Below are 16,511 nucleotides of genomic sequence, written 5' to 3'. Positions count from 1 at the left end.
AAAAAACAGTCTGTCTGTCTTACATGGCTATCTTTTTCTCCAGGAGAAGAATCTGGCTTTGGCTTATGTTTAAAGTCATTGTTACAAGGCTTGTTAAAAGATCAGACATTGACTTGCAGGAATGTCCCCTAATAGGTGGGGCTGTAGAAATATTGTTCCATCTTCCCATTTGAAGACTCATTGGTCACATAAATATATACCGTGTTTCCCCGAAAATAAGACCGTGTCTTATATTAATTTTTGTTCAAAAAGGTTTAACTTTTTTCCATGTATAGCTGCCTGGACACTATTTAAATTGACTTTTTTAAATTAACTGTTAGCAGGGCTTAATTTTGAAGTAGGGCTTATATTTCAAGCATCCTCAAAAAGCCTGAAAAATCATTTTGCATCCTCAAAAATTTTGGAAAATCATGCTATGTCTTATTTTCAGGGTATGTCTTATTTTCGGGGAAACAGGGTAGTTAAGAACAGGAAAATTTGTTTATCACAAACTATATAGAAGGAGGTTTTCTACAATCGTCCCCTTAACTCGAAATATTAAAACACTCAAAAAGAACACAAGGCGGATATAATTAATGCTCAAATTACAATAGTTGAGGCACCTGCACACTGGTGAGAGAGATATCGGCCCGTGATTCACAGCCCAAAATCGCCCTCGCAATCCGTGGGAAACCCCTGGATGTGAGGGGTTTTCATGTGAAAACAGCCTTGCATCACTGCGGGGAGTCCCTTAATCCCATGGCTTTCAATGGGGAGGCAGCAGTGCTGACCCCATTGAAAGCAATGGAAGAACATTGCGATCTCCTGCCACTGCTGTGAAAGCAGCGGCAGAGGATTTCTTCATCACCGCACGGAGTCCCCTCGTCACTAAATACCCTGCTGCTGCTGGCACAGTGTTCAGTGATGAGGGGACTCCCCGCGGGGATGAAGGAATCCCCTGCCCCTGCTGTCACAGCAGAGACAGAAGATCACAATATTCTGTCATTGCCTTCAATGGGACCAGCGCTGCTGCTGCCGCTGGCTCCATTGGCATCAAAGTGAAACCCCTGGTTGAAGGAATCCCCTGCTGCAGCTGCTGTCACAGTGATCAATGATGAGGGGTCTCCCCGCAGGGATGAAGGAATCCCCTGCCACTCTATCACAGTGGTTGGTCAGTGATGAGGAGACTCCTCGTGGGGATGAAGGAATTTCCTGCCACTGCTGTCACAGTGTTCAGTGATGAGGGGACTCCTGGTGGGTATGAAGGAATCCTCTGCTGCTGTCATCAGCAGCGGGAGAGGATTGTGATGTCCTCCCATTGTTCTCAATTGGGCTGGCGCTACTGCCGCCGGCCCAATTGGAAACAATGGGCGATATCGCAAAAAGAATGGGCATGCTGCGATTTGGTTTTCATGCAACATCGTGAAAACATCGCGAATGAGAATGAAACCATTTAAATTCCTTGGTTTCATAATAAAGTGATTGCACACATACACAGCCGCCATACAGATCAGCGCCGGTTTGTGCAGTGTAAACTCTGATCACTCCGTGTTTCACATAGGAATGTGAACCATTTAACAAGAAGTGAGTAAGAACTGCGCGATTCTCAACAGGTTGCATGAGTGAGAATGAGCTGGTGATGACATCATCAGCTCATTCCTTCAGGTAAATGAGAATCGGGCACTTCTCATTATGTCTAAAAAGAGCTTTAGGCTACCTACACATGGGTGAGCGCCATATTGGACTGTGAACCACGGCCCGACATCGCGCTCGCCAATGTGCGATTTACCTACAGATGCAGGATGTTTTTCATTAAAAACGCCTTTCATCACTTCATGTAAAGTAGCGATCCTAGCATTTACATGCTGATGCGAGGCACTTTTCATCACTACTGTGAAGTAGCGAACCTCAGGCGCGGCTTTCAGACGTGTTAGACGATCGGCAAGTGTTTCCCATGGTTTTCAATGGGAAACCTTGCATCGCACTCACATGTATATCGCATGCCGTGTGACTAGAGATGAGCGAGTATACTCGCTAAGGGCAATTGCTCGAGCGAGCATTGCCCATAGTGAGTACCTGCCTGCTCGAGACAAAAGGTTCGGGTGCCGGCGCGGGGGAGCGGTGAGTAGCGGCAGTCAGCAGGGGGGAGCGGGGGGAAGAGAGGGAGATCTCCCCTCCGTTCCTCCCCGCTCTCCCCCGCAGCTCCCTGCCCGCCGCGGCACCTGAACCTTTTGTCTCGAGCGGGCAGGTACTCGCTAAGGGCAATGCTCGCTTGAGCAATTGCCCTTAGTGAGTATACTCGCTCATCACTACATGTGACGTGTTTTCCTGTCCCATTGAAAACGGTCCGAGTAACGAGAAAATTTAGGACATGCCCCTATTTTTTCATCGCTCATGTGTAAGACTCCATTCAAAAGAATGGAGTATATATTCGTGCTAGATTTGTGTGTCTCGCCTGATTTTCTTGGCCGTGTGAAAGCGGTCTTAGAAGTAACCATACATAAAAGGACTGTATTCATGACAACGTCTCAGTATAAGACCCTCTTAAGACTGGGCTCCAAGTATATAGGTATAGAGTTCGGAAAAAAAACAGACAGAACATCCCTTGTCCCAAAAACAGGTTATTCTAGAACCCCACAAGTTCCAGGCAACATTGAATTAATATGATTTGCTGAACAAACTTTATGCAGTCTTCAGTCTCCTCAGTGTCAGTATTGTGAGGGGTGGTACCAGCCTTTATGTGAGGGGCTTCACTTCACTCTACCTCTATTCTGTGCCCCCGTAGCTTGCAATAATGGCAGCTCCCCCCCGCTTCTCTCACTCTGATTGCGCATAAGTATAGAAAATTGTTCCATTACATGGAAAATTGCAGCTTTGAAATCTGTAAAGAAAGTGGAGCAAAGAGCAGAGGGGGGTGGGAGTAAGCGGGCCGGGAGTAAAGACGACTACTATTGTAGGATTGTCTTAGTAGTAAATTATAGGGGGATCTGATAATTATCTCTGTAGCACATTGAATATGCAGAATCGGCTTGTGCAGCATACATAGTGAATGTGGTTAGCAGCTCTACAGTGCAGGATGGGAAGCCTAAAGCCATGCTCTCCATAGTGATCCTTTGTTCTCTAGTTCTGTCTCTTCCTAGGAAATTTGCAATCATGTGTCAGTTATAGTTTTGCTGTCATCTTATTTGTGGCAGCGGGTTCTTTTTCCCCCCTTTGGGCACTGGGATGTATTAGAAATGTGGATGGTTTAAAGGGATTATCTGTAGAGATGAGCGAGTATACTCGCTAAGGCACATTACTCGAGCGAGTAGTGCCTTAGCCGAGTATCTCCCCGCTTGTCTCTAAAGATTCGGGGGGCGGGGAGTGGCGGGGGAGAGTGGGGATGAACGGAGGGGAGATCTTTCTCTCCCTTTCTCCCCCCCGATCCCCGCCGCAACTCACCTGTCAGCCGTGCCGGCCCCCGAATCTTTAGAGACGAGCGGGGAGATACTCAGCTAAGGCACTACTCGCTCGAGTAATGTGCCTTAGTGAGTATACTCGCTCATCTCTAATTATCTGGGTGCATGCAATTTTAAAACAATGGATCCAAACGTATTTAAAACAATAAAAGCAGCGGTGCTCACCTATTCGTTCCCCTGTTGATCCAGCGCTGCAGCTCCTGTTATTTTTGTGGTCTTTATGTATGAATAGCTACCATGTGACTGCTGCAGCCTATCAGAGGGCGCAGTGGTCACATGCCGTTCTCCTGGCATCATGGCTTCCAGCATTAGCAGGCATCTGATTGGCTTCAGCAGTCATGTGATAGCCATTGATAAACAAAGACCAGGAGAACCACAGGACCCGCAGAGCTGGATCAACAGGGGAACGAACGGGTGCTTCTATTGTTTTAGCACACTTGGATACATTTTTAAAAAATTGTCCACACCAGGATAATCTCTAAGACCAATGGATCATGAAACAAGGAGCAGAATTGCAGAGATGAGCAAGTCCTGGATATGAGAGCGGTTATTGGAGTAGCCTACTGGCAGGTGTAGTGACCCAGATTTAGTGGAGCTCCTCCATAATGTTATATGTCTGTCTCGTTGCCATTGTGTTGTCAATGTCTTATGTGTATTATGCATTTGAGCTATGTGCATTGCACCTCTGCAACACTGAATGGGTTAATGTCTGGGTTATGTCAGGAAAATGTATCATGTTGTGTGTCATGTGACTGTGTTTTATATATGTGTTTGCAAGGTAGAATGCAAGTCATTCTATGCAAGTCACTGTGCAGTCGAGCAGAAGTCTGGGAGTCAGCAAGAGAGAGACAGTCTAGTCTGCAAGTGAGTGAACCCCACAGACACAGATTGGTCTGTGTGTGGACAGAATAGAGCAAGCAGAGTGATTCCCTTCTGCTTGGCCTGGGACCAGTCTTACAAGAATATGCCAGTGATACCACTAAGCACTGAGTGAGAGTAAAGAACCGCTGCTTGAAAGAGAAGGGCACCAGAAGCGTGAGTATTGACCGGTAGAGAGTTGGAAAGAAAAAGATCGTTGCTGGGAGCGAGATCACGCAGATAACCAGGACTGTGGATTGTCCGGAATACTCCGAGAATCCTCTCTGTCACATCACCTTCTCCTGTTGTAAAGGGGACTTTGCTAAAGTTATAGTAAACGAACACGACTGACCGTTCTCAATTTTATCCAGAACATTTTCCCTGTCTGTGGACTACTTTATTCTACCATCAAGATTTACTGCAGAGGAAGGAACGGTGGTGTCACAAGTGACAAGAAGATTACAGGTAACCTCCAGTTACTTTTCCCTGTGATCTCCCCCAGCAGTAACTTGGTCGGGTCCTAAGCTACTCCCAGGGGAGGAGACGGTAGAGCCACCCGTGGCAAGGTCTTTATCTATCCCGCCATCTCCTCGGCTATAGGCCTGCTCCTCAGACGCTGCACAGGGGCTGGCTTACAAATTCTAGCCTGGATGACAGGCACCCAGAACTGGCCCATGAGCAGTGGCCTATCCGTATCTTGTTTATCTCTGCCTTCCATAACATAAATACAACATCAAAACCTCAGTGCATAAATATGGCAACAGATCCAAGCTCATAACATAAATACAGCACCAGAAACATACAGTACTGTGAGCAATTGCAAAAAAAATGCTACAGCCCATCACTCTGGCTATCAGACACAGACGGAGAATAAACATTTTGTATTTAAGTGACTCACAGGTCTCTGATTTGAGTCCTCCTTTTCTTCTTCATCCGCCATGACGACTTCTCCTAGTCACGACTCGCCTTTGTAGACTTTGGCATCCAGATGTCTTCTGCTCCTTGCTTTTGCAGCACATCGCCATGCTGTGCCCTTGAAAAAAAAGTCACATATAGTTCCTCATGAATAAGGCTGCTTTTTAATGAGCATATTTTCACTTCGTGATTGATTCATGTTTTGCAGACCGTAATACATAATTTTTACTGATGTTTTTTTAAAAACACAGCATCACCTATTTTTTCCTTTTTGTCACCATATTACTATTATTTTCTATTAGGCAAATATGGATCAGATGTGGTTTCAATTGAAAGGGTGAAGTATGCTATGGATCATCACCAAAATCCACATCATAATGCACACCATTAGTGCAGATTTTCGGTGCGGATCTTCTACCACAACATGTGCATATACCCTAAAAGGAGCAGAGGGGCAAGCCTCAAAATGTGTTTTGCCCACACCCCCACAAGGGAATAATGGCCCTTCCATTGCCTCCCACAAAGTGATAGTGGCTCCACAGAGGAATTATAACCCTTCGCTGCCCCCTACAATGTAACTATGCCTCATCTGTGCTCCTCCCCCCACACAAATTGGGCTCCCTTTGAGATCCCATCACTAATTTAAGCCCCTTCCGTATCCCTCTCTCCATCCTCATAACTGTAGGCCCCCCAGAAACTTGCCTTCTTTATTATAAAGCAGTTCCGGCCAAGTGGAGCAAGTGCTTCAAGTACTTAGTGCTGCCCAGGTGTTTCTTCCATCAATATTGCAATGGAAATAGTCAAGTGGGTGGACCTCAAAGGGGTTGTGTCAGGATTTAAAATTATCCAGTATCCACAAGATGTTGGGGTGTTATTGCTGCGATCTATGCCAATCTCAAGAACGGGAGTCATGAAGGTCCCAGAGTGAATGCAGTGGCAGGTAAGTATATATATCATTCATTTCAGTTGGACTGCCTGAGATAGCTGCTGTTCCATTCATAATGGGGAACATGAGACCCCATTCTCATGATTTGTGGGAGGTTCCAGCAGTCAGACCCTCACTGATCAGAAAATTATCTCCTATCTTGTTGACTGAGGATAGTTTTAAATCTTGGCATTAGCCCTTTAAGAATAGAGTTAGAATTTTGACTGGGAGAGAAGTGGTATAAGAGAAGTGTTTAGGAAAACCTGTCACATTGAAATGTGGAATAATCTGCAGGCACCATGTTATAGAGCAGATCGATATATAGTTTTATGAGCAAAGATTCAATATAATGGACTTTATTCATTTAAATCCCAGTGGGAGATTCTAATCAGCGATTGACAGTCTTTCCAAAGATAACTGTCAATCACTGATAAGACCGCCCACTGGACTCTTTAGTATAGAATCAGCAGGGAATTAAATGAATAAAATGCAAACTATATAGTATTGTGGGGAAATGTTCAGTATAGCTTGTATTTTATTCATTTAATTCCCTGCTCATTCTACACTTAGGAGTCCAGTGGGCGGTCCTATCAGTGGCTCATGGCTAGGAAGAATGTCAATTACTAATAAGACCGCCCACTGGACTCTTTAGTATAGAATCAGCAGGGAATTAAATTAATAAAATGCAATTTATATAGTTTTGTGGGGAAATGTTCAGTATAGCTTGTATTTTATTCACTTCATTCCCTTCTCATTCTACACTTAAGAGTCCAGTGGGCGGTCCTATCAGTGTCTAAGACCGCCCACTGGACTTTTAAGTTTAAAAAAAAAGGAGATTTAACTGAAAAAATTACAAGCTATACTGAATCTTTCCCCATAAAATGAAATATTAATCTGCTGAAGTCCTCCTGCTCTATAACCTGCTGACCAGACACCATGTTCAATGTGACAGGTTCTCTTCAAGATAGATTAACGATGAGGTAAGAACCCAATTATTTGTGTATGTAAGTCTGCCTTCACATCTTGCAGACCCGACATAAAATACTGCTAGAAATAACACTTTTTCCCACAGTAAAGTGCCGGGCAGCTGAGCGGAAACCAAACGGACCCCATTATAGTCAATAGGGTCCATTCGGCGCTGTTCGGTTCCATCATAAGACAGATCCGTTCTAACAGGGGATTCCCCTTCCCTGTTCCTCGAATGGACATTGCACATATGTTGAGTTTGCATGGTGTTCAAACACTATCCATAGCAATGTCTGTCCATGAAATACATTGTGCTAAGCTCACATCTCCCCCTCTTCCTGCAGGAGGGTCTCTGTGCGGTAGGAGATAACACCTCAACAATGCCCGGGACGCCTGTGATATGTGTAAATCCCCCAGTGCTGTCAGATAAGAGCATCCCAGCATCATACAGGGCCAAGACTAGAGCCCAGCGAGGATCCTGTCATCTGAATGTGTCTATTACAGTTTGTGACATAAAACACACTGTACAATATATCTCCACCTGGCTCTGCCTACAATACATGGTTTATTCCAATACTCTATCTACATGGATACTGCAAGTATATACTACAGTACGAGCTATGTAAGAAGTGTTGTGTGCTTTATACTGATGTTGATTTTAAATTAACGCTTGTAGCTACCCAGTTTTACTGTGATTAAACAAGAATTAAATGAAATTCCCCTGTATCAGCAGTCAGTCGGGGGGGGGGGGGGGGGCAGGGGCAGTTGCACCCAAATCTCAAAACCTGAAAATGTTCCCTCTACCCATGAGGAAACAAACACAATAAAAGATGTTGGGGACTGGCGTATTGCTAGAGTCTTAAAAGATCAGGGGCATGAGCCTTAAGACATATATCAAGCCCCCCCCCAAAAAAAACATATATATAGAGTTATGACCATTACATTGCTGCTGTTACCCTAAAGACCCATTTAGACACAATGATTATCGCTCAAAAGATGTGGCTCCAGCAACTTTTGAGCAATAATCTTTGTGTCATTTACAGCCCAAGATGAGCGATCACCTTGCGCTGCCAGCAGAGGATGCAGAAGACAAGTAGGGTGTCCCCGCTTGCCTTCTGCATCCAGCTTTTTACTGCATGGAGCGCCCAGCTGTTATACAGCCGAGCGCTCAGTGCCGGGTATGGAGAACAGAGCTGGACCGCTCTGTTCTTCATACCCCGCCTGTCATCAGGGAGCGGGATACAGCTGAAACAATAGTATCAGCTGTATCCCGCTGTGAATGCCTGATAAGGCTCATTGTTGTCTTTCAGCACACTGAAAGACAACGATGACCGACGGCTAAACGAAAACCGCACGATGTCAGTGCAGTTACACACAACGGTTATCGCTCAAAAGACGGCTTTTGAGCGAATTTTGAGCAATAATCGTTGTGTCTAAATGGGCCTTAAGACCAAACATCACTACCATATAGTATTGAAATATTCCCATACTGTTACTGCACAAAACACAATGTACACAGGACAATATTACCAATAATATTACTATACATAGCCCAAATATTATTGTCTCACCATGACCACTACTATTACCACTACATGCTGACTGAATAATATCACCATAGTGCTACTGAACAAAAACCACTATACAAAGACCGATATTACCAATAATAGCACTATAACAGGGCCAGATTAGTACCACATCATTACCACTACCATTATCACTGCATAGTGACTGAATTATATTACCATAATGTTACTAAATTAAAACCACTATACAAAGACCAGTATTACCATCATACCGTGCCCATATAGTGCAATATAGTGGTAGATACCAGTTCTACGGATGTGTTCTGTAGACCATGTAAGTGATTACAGTACCATTATAACTGGTGATCACGGGAGATGTTCACTTTTCACATGTTTTCTATCTGGCCCAGACCACCAAGGTGACATCTTTGGCTCCTCACTTTTCCAGCACCCTAACATTTTCCCTCCCAACTAAGCACAGTTGACACCTTAGTAATACTACACCCCACTAAGTGTAGATGTCACCTTAACAATAGCGCCTCAAACTCAATATAGGGCCCCCTTAGTGTCCCCACTAAGCAAAGATGTCCCCTTAGTAATAATGTCTACCACTCGGTATAGTGCTCCCCACTTAGTATGGTGCCTCTTGTTATTAGTGCCCCCCCTCAATATAGTGACCCGTAGTGCCCCCCACTAAGTATAGATGATATCTTAGTGATATTGTCCCCTACTTAGTATAGTGCCCCTTGGTAACAGTACCCACACTAGGCATAGTGCCCCTCAGTAATAGTGCCCCACACTCATAATAGTGCCCATTAGTAACACTGCACCCCACTTAGTATAGTGATCCTTACTAATAGTGGTGGTCACTCAAATGATTCAGGGCACCAGGCAAAATATGGGGCTTAAGACTTGAATGTCTGATGCTAGCAACACCCTTTTTTAGCTTAGATTGCCCCCTCTGTGTAATTCTTTTTGGCATCCCCAATCATAAAGAAAAAAAACTATATAAACTACAGACAGAAACAGTCTGCCTATATTCTGCTTGTGCAGAAAGCAGCAGGATAGCAACATATCCCCAGCAGAACAGTTTAATGAATAAATACTGTACTGGAACCAAGCTTATAATAACATAAATACGGCAGCAGAACAGCTCAGTACATACATATAGCATCAGAACCAAGCTCAGTGCGTAAATACAGTACTATAACCAAGCTCAATATATACATACACCATGTGCCAACCTCACTACATAGATACATTACTAGAACCAAGCTCATAACATAAATGCAGCACAAACAAATCTCAGTACATAGATACAGTACCAGAACCAAACTCAAAACATAAATAAAGTAGCAGAACTAAGCAATTGTGTTGTGAGTGGGGGAGGTGAGGGAACTAATGCCTCTAAACATTACAGAAGAGGAGAAAGAGCCAAGAGGAGAATGATTCATGTAGCCCCACAAAACACTGATGCATGGAGGTAGCAAATCATCTGGCCAGGCAGGCTTAAGGGAGCGATCGTCCCCAACCTACATCCATCAGGTTCTCCTCCTACAAGCTGGGTCACAAGTAGTTAAGGCGAATCGTGACTCTGTTCCAGGCTTTATATTGGGCTGCAGTAGCTTCAGGTTACCCCTCTGGGTCTAGTTGATTAAATAATCAGATGTAGGCAGGATCTCTATATATAGAGCAGTTTAAGTAGGGGTATAGCTGTAGTGGCTGCAGAGGGTATGTTTGCACCCCGGTTCTGGAGCCTTAGGTGACCCATAAGATCTTTCTTCCCCATATAAGAAGACCAGTACTATAAATGACTCATTATATTTGAGGGCCCTGTGACAGACTTTGCATTAAGGCCAGCAGCATCAACATACGCCTCTGGTTACAGTCACAGTAAAGTAAAATTCTCAATTCTCCATTATGGGGTTATTTTCATAGTTATAAGAGTGATTAGATTGAAGGAAAAATAATACGAGCTTCATCATGAACATGGTGCTGGGATTCACCAGTGTCAAAAACAGTGACACTTTAACTCAACTTATTGTAAGCCGAAGACAGTATGACCCTTCTCTTAATAATGTAGAGGTGTAGCTGGATTCCAGGGACGAGCACTATGAATCCTTTCCAAACCACTGTCTGACGTCTGAAGACATTGTGATTGAAGGCTGTACAGCTCCAATGTTGGAAGACGTCCGTCGGGGTTCTCTTACTGTATATTGCCAGCCTCTCTGCTGTCGGAGCCTATCCAACGTGTCACCTCATGCAGTACTGGCTTTAGCCAGCATATAACGCCATTGTATACCAGCAGGAAAAGAGTAAGCCCCCTAGGAATACCAGGATACAAATTGGATTGGAAAGGGTTAAGTCTTTCTATCATAGGGTGCATTTATTCTCAGGTGTTGCCGTTCCAGTGATTATTGCTCCTGTGCTTTCACAAAGGAATGATGATCGCTCATTAAATGGAGGCCGAGTGTGCCGGAGATCTCTTCCGGCCACCTACCTCCATTCAGAATGAACAGACAGTCATTCATAGTTGAACAAATGCCTATTTAAGAGTACTTTTTAAGAGTTGCTTGAGTAATCGCTCCAAAGAGTGATTACGGGTGACTGTCGGCCTATGTGAACACGGAAACCCAACGAGGCAAGTGAGCGGGAATCGCTCACTCATTCTAGTCACCCGCTGTTCAGCTCACTTAAAAGCCAAGCGACTGTCAGCCCTTTTGAAGAGGCAGTCATTCATCTATAACCGACTGCCTGTTTATTTTGAATTGAGGCGGGCGGCCAGTAGAGATCTCTTGCATGGTTTGCCTTCATTAAGTGAATGATCATCCCTCTTGTGTGAAAGCACCTTTAAGCACCCAACAGTCATCCAGTGTAATAGCGCCCTAAACAGGCCAATATATTTGGTATACTGATAATTAAATATTTAATTATCGTAATGTGACAGTTTATTAGAAAATTTCATCAGAAGTATTACATTACACGTTGTCATCAACCTGCCAATAATTCAGCCAGTCAGATCAATAATCCAAAGGTGCTGATGTAGTCCAGTGTAGCTTAAAAATATGTCAGGTGGTACTAAAAATAATTGTCATTAATATTATTATAGCAGCAATTGTAGCCTTTAGCAATAATCATCCTAGATTGTACCGCGGGGAACAATGCAAAACTGTAATTGCTATCATCTAATGAATATGACTACTATGTTGTATTGTACATAGCATGTGACAGATCAGATAGTATGTGATACATTAGATCAGATCACATGACATTACAGCAGATAAGATCCATCGACTGAACTAAATCTAGCTGTCAGGAATTCTAATAATTTTTGCGGGCTTTCTTAGACAAGCATTTGGGGAAAAGGGAAACAAGTTTCTGTCAATAACTAAAGAGAATTACCTTACCCAACTTGTATAGGACCCAAGTAGAGATGGCCATTTTGGACTTAAAATTAACCAATAGACCTGATAGAATAATAGGGGTGCAGGTTGGGGGGGCACCTGGGAAATAGGGACCATAATATAATACATTTCCACTTGCCTTTTAATTGGGAGGTTTATCAGGGAGCTACAAAAATACGAAACTTTTGGAAGGCAAAGTTCGATCAGCTTAGTGATGCCTTTAACCTTATTGACTGGGACAATGTCCTTAAAAATAAGAGTACAAATAATAAATAAGAGATTTTTAAAACTATCTTAAATACTCAGTTTTTTGAGAGGTTCATACCTTACAGGAATAAATAGGAGAAAACCAATGTGGCTCAATAAAGATGTAAAGAGGACAATAACCAACCAAAAGAGGGCCTTTAAACTACTAAAACAAGAAGGCAGTGAAGAAGCACTAAAAACCTATAAAGAAAAATGTAAAAAGTAAATAAAAGCAGCAAACGTGGAGACGGAAAGTCTTATTGTCAAGGAGAATAAAGCAAACCCTGAACTGTTTTTAAGCTATATAAGTAGTAAAAAGGTTAAAACAGAAAGTGTTGGCCCTTTAAAAAGTAATGAGGGAAGACCACTCCAGTGGAACACTATTGAGTCCTTAATAGAGATGAGCGAGCACGCTCGGATACAGTAGTTACTCGAGTGAGCATCGCTCTTCTTGAGTAACTGCTTACTGGTGGATTTTCCACAGAATTTCTCCCGCTAGAGAAAGATAACACAATCCTATGCAGACGGACGTGATTTGTACGTGTGAAAACACACGCGGAAAACAAATCACAGCATGTTCTATTTCTGTGCGGGTCTCACAGAGGTCCGCACAGAAATGTCAGTGGTGACGGGCCGGCTCCTCTCACACACACAGCGTAGAGAAAAGACGCCGGAAGTGGGTGAGCCGCAGGGCTGTGCAGGGTCACTGCTCCGCATGCCGCTGTGGGAATTCTCACAGCGGGATCCAACCCGGCTGTCTGCAAGTGGCCATAAGGAGATGTAATTCCTCAATTAAAGCCTATAGAAAAAAAACAAAAAAATTCTGCAAGACGTCCGTAGAATGCATTCCACAGGTAAAAACGCAAAAACAAAAACACTAATTAAGGCCTCATGTCCACGGGCCGCATGGTTTCCCTGTGCAGAATCCTGCAGCGGATTCTACCCGGCCCGCAGACATAAGGCCAGAAAATACAATAAACTCACCTGTGCGGATGCCACGGGGCTCTCCTCTGTGCAGGCTGGATCTTTTTTCTTCTGCACGGTGGATGCGCTCGGGATGCCGGCGGCGTACCGCGCACATACGCTGTGCAGCCTTTTTTTTTTCTTAAACTCCTGCTTTCCTGTGGTCCGTGGTACGGACGCAGTGACAGCTGCATCTGTGCCGCGGATCCAGACGGCTTCCATTGGCTTCAATGGAAGCTGCGGGAGCCGTCCTTGCGGGAAAACTGCATAAAAATTGCGAATGCTGCGTTTGTTTTTCCACGCGGGCGATCCACACGCCGGAAATAAATGACATCTGCAGGTATTTAATTACTTGCGAGTGCCCAATGATTCCCTATGGGCGCGAATCGAACGCACAGGAGACCCGTGCAGATTTTGTACATCCATTTATGCCGTGGACATGAGGCCTAACAAAATCCACACCTGCGCTGCATCTTGCGGATAATTCCGTCCCGTATGGAAGGTCCCTAACATTACTCACTTTCATTCCTAAGTTTGCAATTAGGTGTTGTATATTTTTGTAACTCCTTCTGCTTCATCGTATCCTGCATCTGCATTGTAACACCATTACCCGTGACAGTTGCTCAACCCTTTGCATGATTGCAAAGTCTGACAATTACTGTATCACCAGGTATATTGCCAATGACACCATACGAAAATTCCTTGGCCAATATTAAGTGTCTGACAATGACACAATTAGCAGTGCAATAAACTACCAAGATAGCAGCAGCAATCTTCACGGTTTGCACTGCTCATTTTACCTCCAGGCATCCATGATGAAATGTATGGCCGATGGCTGTGAAAGCCTAAGGCTTGATCCTTCTTCTAGATGGGTGGGGGCAGACTCATAATAAAGGTATGTACTTTGCTTAAGGGGAAAGCAGGAACACATCCTCAAGACAAGCAACACGAAGCTGGTTGTTTCTTCTAATTACATGACTGCTACAGATGGTTAAAATAGTTGTAATTGTAAAAGGGTGATGATTAACTTTTTGAAAAATTTTTTGATTTCACAATTTTTTTCCCCGTAAAATATGGAAAATGAAAGCAACCGTCTGATTGGTTGTTAAAAATAAGAATGTGATTTTTTTTCCTCCACTTTGGAAATCCCAGAGTACATGTCTCATCTGCTCTGACCGTCCTTCTGTTCCATTCTGTTGTCCCTGGACTGATTTTTTTCCACCCTAGGGCTATGAAACACTCAGCAGGAAAAGCCAAATTCATTACCCTATTGATGTGTGTAACCATTGCTATGCCGGAGGATGGCTCATCCAGTGTGGGAAGGACAGGGTTAATTTATCTCGCCGCCGTTGACAGAAGGGGGATAATTAGAGTCATTATCTGCTTCTGATTTTAGGCTCTATTTGGTGGATGAGAGCGGCACAAATGCAGTTCCTGCCTTCTTCTAATTTATCATCCATTTCACTGCTCAGTTCCCCTCACTCCTCCCTCCGCGCTCCCCCTCCTCTCATGTCCGTCTCTCTCCCACCCACCGCCAATCATCTTCTCAACGGGGAGCTTTGAAAATAGCAGCTTGCCTATTTAAAAATAAAATGAAAATTTAATGCCAACAAAATGCCACACACATTTTCAGATGGAGTGTGAAAAGAGGAGGGGGTATGCCTGAAGCTATCTGTGTACAATCTAGAATTCCCTCCTTGTAAACACAAATGACTTCTGTCACTTTCTGCTCCGTCACCTTAGGGCATCGGCAGGTAGAGGAAGTGACATAATGTACAACTGTTTAGAAAATTACTTTTCCAAATGTCTATCTTGTGTCTATAGCCGTGCTCTGATTATAGCATACCATCACCCGGGACTTCATAGTACACGTAAATCATCTAAAATTACCAACACAGGTTTATACACTATCTTACCAAAAATAATTGGACACCTGAGCAAGAATCAAAAGCAGTATTTATTGACGTATGTTAATATTTACTGGAGCCTCATTTGACCCTAATGATATCAGATACTCTCCGTGGCATACTTTCTACTAACATCGGAAACACTTCAGCTATTGTTTCCCTCCATTCATCCTGCAAATGTCTAGTGAGTAGAGATGAGTGCGCATGATGGGTGAGGGCAGTTACTCGAGAGCGCAATGCTATTTTTAAGTAACTGCATGCTCGTCAGAGAAAATTCAGGGGGGGGCGTGGGGGTGAGCAGGGTGGGAGAGAGAGAGAGATCTCACTCTCCCCCCCCCCCCCCCCGCAGCCCCCCAAATTTTCTCAAACGAGCATACAGTTACTCGAAAATAGCATTGCGCTCTCGAGTAACTGCCCTTACCGAGTATGCTCGCTCATCTCTACTAGTGAGTTCTCTCAAAGCAGATGGATGCTGTTCATATTTCCTGACCTGATGTTCCAGTTCGTCTCAAAGATGATCAGTAGGGTTTAAGTCGAGACTCTGTGCAGCCAGTCTAATCATAGAACATCCATATCCTCGACCAATGTAAAACAGCATTGGATTTGTGACAAGGCACGTTGTCTTGTTGGAAGTATGGCCGACCATTCCCAGAGTATTTCCACATTGGCAGCAGCACATTATTGTCTAGAATGAGAAGGTACACCTCTGTGTCACTACAACCAACAGACAAAGACCATGCCACGTAAAATATCCCCAGCAATAGCGGGACCTTCACCATACGTAACTGTTTGCACAACACAATCAAGCAAGAGACATTCCCCAGTATCCTCCACACCCAGGTACATCCAACTGATTAGAAGATGCAGTAGCATAGTTCATCCCTCCATAGAACATTCTTCCACTGCTCAACTGTCCAATGATGACACTCCATGCACCATTGTAGATGGGCCGATGCATTGCGCTTCATGATTGATGCAGCAGCATAACCCGTATATCCAATAGCATGGAGTTCCCAGCACAAACTATGGCTGACATCTCCAAGGGTCTACATCTTGTGTAGCATGGTTTAGGACATGCTAATGAGACACAATCCATTCTCCTGATAGGGGTGTCCAAATACTTCTGGTAGGATAGTGCAAATTCAAAAGGATTGTTGACTTTAGTGATCAAGTTTAAATAGATGCAGATCCCATAAAATTATAACCCATAAAAGATGGTCATTACAACAATGAGTACCTTAAAAGGCAACTAGGGTTCCTGAGATAAGCTATGCCTTATTATCTTAAGGCCCATTTACACGCAAAAACAATCTTTCAAACGATTGAAAGATTGACAGCTTTAGTGATCGTTTTGCATAAAGTGT

The sequence above is a fragment of the Eleutherodactylus coqui genome, chromosome 13 (genome assembly GCF_035609145.1).
Source record: "Eleutherodactylus coqui strain aEleCoq1 chromosome 13, aEleCoq1.hap1, whole genome shotgun sequence".
NCBI lineage: Eukaryota > Metazoa > Chordata > Amphibia > Anura > Eleutherodactylidae > Eleutherodactylus > Eleutherodactylus coqui.
The sequence above is the reverse complement of the archived record's forward strand: the minus strand, read 5'-3'. Positions refer to the sequence as shown.